Raw genomic sequence first — 7,331 nt, forward strand, 5'->3', positions numbered from 1 at the left:
TTCTTTAACTCAGGACCTCATGCTTGCAAGGAAAATTCTTTACTGAATGAGGCATCTTGCTCGCTCCTGGACACTTGGTTTTCTATTTATAGTTTTATTTATTTATGTTTCTGCTTATATTCTTCTTTTTCTTCTGGTTTTATTTTTCTCGAGTGTTCAATAGTTGTGTTTGAGGGACTTTATTTCTTAACTTTTTTTTAATCGAATTTTTGCTATATTTTAAAATTTCATTTATTTTGGTTCTCTTTAACCTTTTACTTTTTAAATTATTCATAGGTCATTAGTAGTGTACTTGACCTGTGGAATTTACACGTCTTTGGCTTGTGGCTAGTTTCGAGTTTCTAGTATTTCTGATTTATCTGGTTTGCTATTTACATTTGCTTGACTGCCTCAGTTTACTTAATGATTTTTGTTTTGTTTTCTAAAAAGTGTCCTGGTTTGCTTGGATTTCTTTGATTGGTATTATAGGTAGCTGGTTTTGGATATTGGTTTTAAATTTTTCTTTTATTTTGTATATCATTTTCTCACTCACTCTTGCTCCATTCACTTTCATCTCTATCCCCTAGCTCCCGTTTAAGTTTTCCGAGTAGCATTCAGAACCTCCCTGAGTAGTGGTTCTTCCCCTTCACTGGAGTGAGAGTCAGAGCTCAGTTTGGGCGTTGAGTTTGTTTAGTTCGTGTGCCTTCAGTGCTCTCGTTTAAAGCTACTTGTTCGTAGAGCCTCATTTTCTCCTCTGTGTTTACTTTATGTCTCCGGATATTACTGCTTGCATTCCTCATGTCTCTGTACATTCCTTTACATCTCTTTCCTTTCTCCTCCCTCCCCTTTTCTTTGGCAGCAGCGTCACTGCCAAGCATGTCCAGTGACAGTGAGGACGAGTACGCAGAGTCCAGCACGGTGCCCAGCTTCTTTGATGAAGAGGTGTTCACCAGGCAGAGCACCATCCTGGAGGCCTTAGGTCAGGGTGGCCCTGGCAAAGTCGTGCTGGCCCAGCATCGTCTCTCAGGTGCCCCAGTCACTGTGAAAGTTCCAGGGAAGCGGGAGAAGTGGTGGGAGTCGACAACATCCAACACCGACATCATGAGGATGCTCAGCCATCCTAACATGTTTCCCTCCTGCGGGTGATAGAAACAGAACAGAACGTTTATTTAGTTATGGAAGTGGCTGAGGGAGAGCAGCTATTTCATCACGTCGGTAAGGCTGGATGCCTGAAGGAAGACGAGGCTAGAAGCCTATTTGTTCAGCTGCTCAGTGCCATGATGAAGGTGTCACTCATTGAGACCTAAAGCCTGACAATGTCATAGTAGATGAGAACGGAAAGGTGAAAATTATTGACTTTGGCTTGGGTGCCAGATTCAGGCCTGGGCAAAAGCTGGAAAGGCTGTGTGGTGCCTTCCAGTTCATTTCCCCAGAAATCTTCTTGGTCATCCCTTATGATGGCTCCAAAGCCCACATCTGGACCTTGGAAGTCCTCTTACATTATATGGTAACAGGGAATGTCCCATTTTCAGGGGCCACCTTGTCAAAACTTAGGGAACAAGTTCTGCAAGGAAGGTATGACATCCCCTATCAGCTTTCCAAAGACTTAAGGAGCATGATCGACCTATTATTAACAGTTAATGCAAGTCAGGGGCCAACGGTCCGGGACCTCATGGGTCACCCAGGCTTCAGAAAGGGGAAAGGACTGTTACTATTAACTATAATGGAGACCCCACCTGCCCACCTGCCCAGACGCTGAAATCATGGCAGCCATGGAAAACATTGGGTTTGACACTCAGGATATAAGAGAATCTTTAAAGCACAGAAAATTCAATGAAACAATGGCTGCATACCACTTACTGAGATGTCAGGTTTGCCAGGATAATGACAGTAGGGTCCACACAAAGTTAATGGACGCAGGGATGACACCTTTCCCTTCTGCTGAAGACCCTCACAAGTCCCCTCCCCCAGGAGGAGGGCCAGAGAACCTTCCCTCTGGATATTAGTCTCATCCACTGAAAACCCTCCTCTAAGACAAAAGAGGGAGAAGAATATCCCTGACCTGCCTGAGAAGACACCCACTCTGGGCAGAAGTCACCCACACTCTATGACTGTTCCGTTAATTTGCTTCCCAAGAAGCATTGCGAGAGAGGTAGAAGACAGCAGGTTTTCCACTAGCTCTAGGTCAGAAAAGCCCTTAAATGTCTGGAACCATGCAGGACTTCACCCACAGGCTCCCTGCAGCCCAGGGGCTGGGCAAGATGGAAGAAGAGGATTAGGACATGCATCCTGAGACTATGTAGCAGCATCTCACACCCTACAAAAAGCGTCCAAGAAAGGTGTATCCCCAAAAGTAGGGGACACCACACCATGACAAAAAATGCACGGTCCAGGTATGCTTCCTTATTTGCTTTTATCTATGCCTTTCCTCATGAACTTTATTTTTAGGTTCCTTTTGGGCAATGAGTTCATAGTGGCATTTCATTCATATTTCAATAAATAAAGCTTGCCTGAGGATCAGAAAAGTGAAACAGCCACACTGCCAGCCTTACAGACCAGGCAGCGATAACACACATCCTTTATCCCATCATTGAAAGAATCCAAGGTGGGAAGTCAGAGAAAGAACCTGTGGTCAGGAATTGAAGCAGAGACCCCGGAAGAATGTGTTCTCCTGCCTTGATACCCAAGATCATACCTTCCTGCCTTTTACCCCCAACGCAACCTGTCCAGTGGCAATATCACCCACAGTGACCGTTCTCTCTGAATCTAATCCTAATCAACAAAAATCCTATATCTGATGGAAGAATTTCCTCAGCAGAGTTTCCCTCTTTCCAGAAGCCCCTAGCTTATGGTCACGCTGACAAAAACCTAAGTAGCACAGTTCTGTAGTCCCCTAAACTCCAGAACAAAGCGTGTTTATCTCAAAGTGTCCTCCAAGACTTAGTATTTGAGGATGGGCTGGTCCCTCAACTCATAAACAAGAGGAAAAATAGGAGCAAAACAGCCCAAGAGTAAAATGATTGTCTCTGAGAATAACCGGCAGGTCCATTTCCATTTCCAGCTGGTTTGTCTTTTGTGTGTCCCAGGATGTTTTTTAAAAAAAACCTGCAGTGGAATGAGAAACCAGAATTTTCACCAATTTACTTGAATTTTCATTCAAGCAAAAGCTGAATTGGAACAGAAGGTGGCTATCCCAAAGACTGTCTCCAGAGGACTTCACCTGGACATTCGTGTGCCTCCTAATTCAATGTGAGCTTGTTGGGTTTTGTCTTGTTTTCTACCTGCTCACATACTTGTCTGGATTTGTTTTATTTTACTTATTTATTTTTTTGAGACAGGGTTTCTCTGTGTAACAACTCTGTTCTGAAATTTGTTTTATTTACTGGGCAGTCACTCACAGAGCTCTGCCTGCCTCTGCCTCTGGAATGCTGGGATTAATGGTGTGGGCCACCACCACCTGACTTTGCTCTTCTTTTTGCCATTTTCCAAAACCTTTTCTTCCTAGATGCTGAAGTACTTCGTTTGAACTCCAAACGCACAATACTCTAAATGCTTATCTAAAACATAAAACTATCTTGCTCATGAAGAACCAAAATGTTGAGCTAGAATTAATAAAGAGCCAAAAGATGTTTGTCAGAGAATGACAATGGAGGAAGGTATATTAGGAAGGTGTGCTCCTAGATATGATGGAGAAGGATTCCGTAGTTGGATCTGGAAAAGATGGGGGAAGGAAGTGACAAAGAACCCAGTTTCAGAGAAACCACCTTGGAGAGCAGTGCAGAGCAGGGTGGGTGAATGCAGTCACTAAAATCCCAGTCTTGTGCATCCTTGCATCTAAAGCTGCCAACCACAGGACACTGAGCTCCAATATCCTGTCGTCACTGTGTTGTTAGCGTGTGGGCATGCACAGCTGCAGGAAGAGGAGTGTGGGAAATCCTGCTTGCTAGGAGCTCTTCTTTACTGGTTAGACTTCTTCATCTAGGAGGAGGATAACAGATAGTGGAGGGCTCTCCACGGGAGTAGTCTGGTCACCTGGGAGACTCTTAGGGAATTCTGGTTAGTGAGAGGAGGGTCTTTGACGCCAAATACACGGTTGAAGTAACAGCAATTAGAACAACAGGAACAAATTTTCCAGCTGCCTGACGAGGGTGCAGGCAAATCCTCAGGTACAGTCTGGGGACATAGTCCCCCCTCACTCCTTCCCAGCTTCCTTTTCCACATAGAACGGACACTGGCTCTGCTGGAAACCACACCGCCACCCCTGTTTCAGCAGCCTTTGACTTTCTCTTCTCTGAGTTTGACAGATTTTCTCCTGATTGGCCTCTCTTCACCTCAGTGCATACAGAAGCCCAGCCAATCAGTATGTGAGTCTACATTTCCCCAGTCTTCCTCTCATGTGGCTCCTGCTTCTGGCTGGTGTCCTAGTCCCCACGTGACCAGGTATCAGAGGAAGACTGGAGACTTCAGAGTCAGACACGCTGCCCTGCTTGTCTGAAAGAGGAGAGAGACCGAGGCTGCCCTCTAGACTTTCCAGAAATGGACCACCTCGGACTAGATGTCCCAGCTCAGGCTGGGAGCACATTCCTGCTCCATCCATTAAAACTCAGCATGCATCTGCAGCAGAGGGACTGGCTCCTGTGCAGGGGACTCACCTGCAGTTCTGTACTCTGAGACCTGCTGCTTCTGGGAGCTGCTCTCCACAGAGCACTGCTCCTCATGGGCTTTTGGGGCCTCTGAGAGCTGACGGGTGTAACTCTCCCAGTCTCTCTTTATTGGCATCCTGCTGCCACTGGGGTCTTAGGGTTTCTATTTTCTGGGTTGTATTTCATCTTTTTAATTTTTTTGTCTGAATGATTGCTCCCGTGTTGGGAATAAAGCTCCTTCTTTTTGTCTCCCCTCAGTGTCTGTCTACTCAAATCTTAGAGGTGAGGCAACCCGCTGAGATAAGAACTGACTGTGTCACAGCCACACCTCAGTTAGCAGGGACTCCAGTCAGTGGGTACACCAGCCAATAGGGACTCCAGTCAGTGGGTACACCAGCCAATAGGGACTCCAGTCAGTGGGTAACCAGCCAATAGGGATTCCAGTCAGTGGGTACACCAGCCAATAGGGATTCCAGTCAGTGGGTAATCAGCCAATAGGGATTCCAGTTAGTGGGTATACCAGCCAATAGGGTGGTATTGACAGGTATGCCTGTCAGTGGGAAATTCAGTCAATAGAGATGTCAGCCAGTGGAAACTCCAGTCAATAGGGATGTCAGTCAGAGGGAACTCCAGTCAAAAGGGAAAACAGTCACTGAGTATCCCAGCCAATAGGAATACCAGTCACTAGATACACCAACCAATATGGATACTAGTCCGTGGGTACACTAACCAATAAGTATGCCTGTCAGTGGGAAGTTCAGTCAATAAGGATGCCAGTCAATGGCAACTCCAGCCAAAAGGGAAGCCAGTCAGTGAGTACACCAGCCAATAGGGATGACAGTCACAGGCAGCTCCATTCAGTGGGGACTCCTGTGACTCCCATAAACATGGTTCCTAGTCAGCAGGGTTTCTAGTTTGTGGGGTCTCCAGTGAGTGATTCCTATATTCAGTGATGATACCAGTTGGAACTCCAGTTACTTTGATTACAGCTATAGGGATCCACAGGTCATCAGGGCCCCATTCAGCAGGCCCTCCAATCATAGAGACCTGAGTCAGCGAGAATGCCTGTTAGAGCAGACACCAGTCAAAGAGGATCCATCATCTGGACTCCAGTCAACGGCAATGACCTTTGCAAGGGTCTGTTCTATGGGTCAGTATTAGAAGTCTGCCTGACAAATGTATGGAACTAGAAAAACCATCCTGAGTGAAGTACCCCAAACCCAGAAAGACAAACATGGTATGAACTCACTCATGAGTGGACACTAGATGTAAAAAAAAGGATAACCAGGCTACAACTCACACCCCCTGAGAAAGCTAGGTAACAAGGAGGACACTAAGAAAGACGTGCATGATGCCTCTGGGAAGGGGAAATAGATAGGATCCCCTTAATAAATTTGGAGTGGGGAGGGGAGGGAGGACTGAAGGGGAAGGGGTAGGAGAACATGAGGGAAAGGGATGGTTGAGTTGGGGAGGAATAGAGAGGGAGAGCAAGGAAAGAGATTTCTTGATAGAGGGAGCCATTATAGTGTTAGGGAGAAATCTGGTGCTAGGGAAACTCCCAGGAATCCACAAGGATGACCTCAGCTAAGACTCCTAGCAATAGTGGAGAGGGGGCCTGAACTGGTGAATACCCCAAATGTCATCACAGAGCCTTCATCCAATATCTAAGGCAACCAGAAGCAGAGCTCCCAGAGTCCAGTTGAAGAGAGGGATTATATGAGCAAAGGGTTCAAGATCATGATGGGGAAACCCACAGAGACAGCGGACCTGAGCTGGTGGGAGCTCACTGACTCTGGACTGATAGCTGGAGAAGCTGCATAGCACCGAACTAGGCTCTCTGAATGTGGGTGACAGTTCTATGGCTTGGGCAGTTTGTGGGGTCACTGGCAGTGGGGCCAGAATTCATCCCCAGTGCATGAACTGGTTTTATGGAGCACATTCCCTATGAAGGGATACTTTGCTCAATTATGATACAGGGGAGAGGCTTGGTCCTGCCTCAACTTGATATGCCAGACTTTGTAGACTCTCTATGCGAGGCCTTACCCTTTCTGAGACGTGGATAGGGGTTGTTGGGTGGGGAGAAGGTGGAGGGGAAGGGGGAGGAGGAGGGTAGATGGGGATTGTTGGGTGAAGGGAAGGGGAAGGGGGAAAGGGGAGGTAGAGGGTGGAGGAGGAAGGGGGAGGGGAGCAGGACAAGGGGAGGGAGAGGAACTGTGGTTGGTATGTAAAATGTAAAAAAACTTTTAAATAAAAAATTTTAAAATTTGCCATAACAAGTCTCACTACATATGCTAACTTTTAACCCTGGTAAAGTATGCATATTGTTCAGCATCTGCATATGTGTAGCATTTCTGGGCTTTTCTTGTTATTGATTTTTGATTTTATTCCCACTATATTTTATGAAATAAACTCTGTTTATCATTTTTTTTTTAAAAAAAAAGTCTACCTGAAGCTTCATTAAATAGAAGCTGTTGTACCTGCCTGGGTGAGGAAGTTTAAATGTAAGTGACCTTCATAATTGGTGTGGGAGAATTGTCTGTATTTTGTCAATCGTGTTTTAAATACACGCTGATTGGCCAGGCAGGAGGTGTAGGTGGGAAAACCAGACAGGAAGTGGAAATGATGCAAGGAGAGCAGGAGAATTCTGGGGAGGAGGAAGTTGATTTCTCCCCCATTCCTGCCCAGACCACCGAAGAAGCAACATGTGAG

The 7,331-nt window shown here is 46.0% G+C and overlaps 1 pseudogene; it reads left to right on the plus strand.

The window, feature by feature from the left end:
* On the plus strand, positions 1–4,895 carry LOC125394549 (sperm motility kinase Z-like; annotated as a pseudogene).
* Positions 4,896–7,331: the final 2,436 nt, after the last annotated feature.

Source organism: Myodes glareolus, chromosome 1 (genome assembly GCF_982192425.1).
Source record: "Myodes glareolus chromosome 1, mMyoGla1.1, whole genome shotgun sequence".
Taxonomy (NCBI): Eukaryota; Metazoa; Chordata; class Mammalia; order Rodentia; family Cricetidae; genus Myodes; species Myodes glareolus.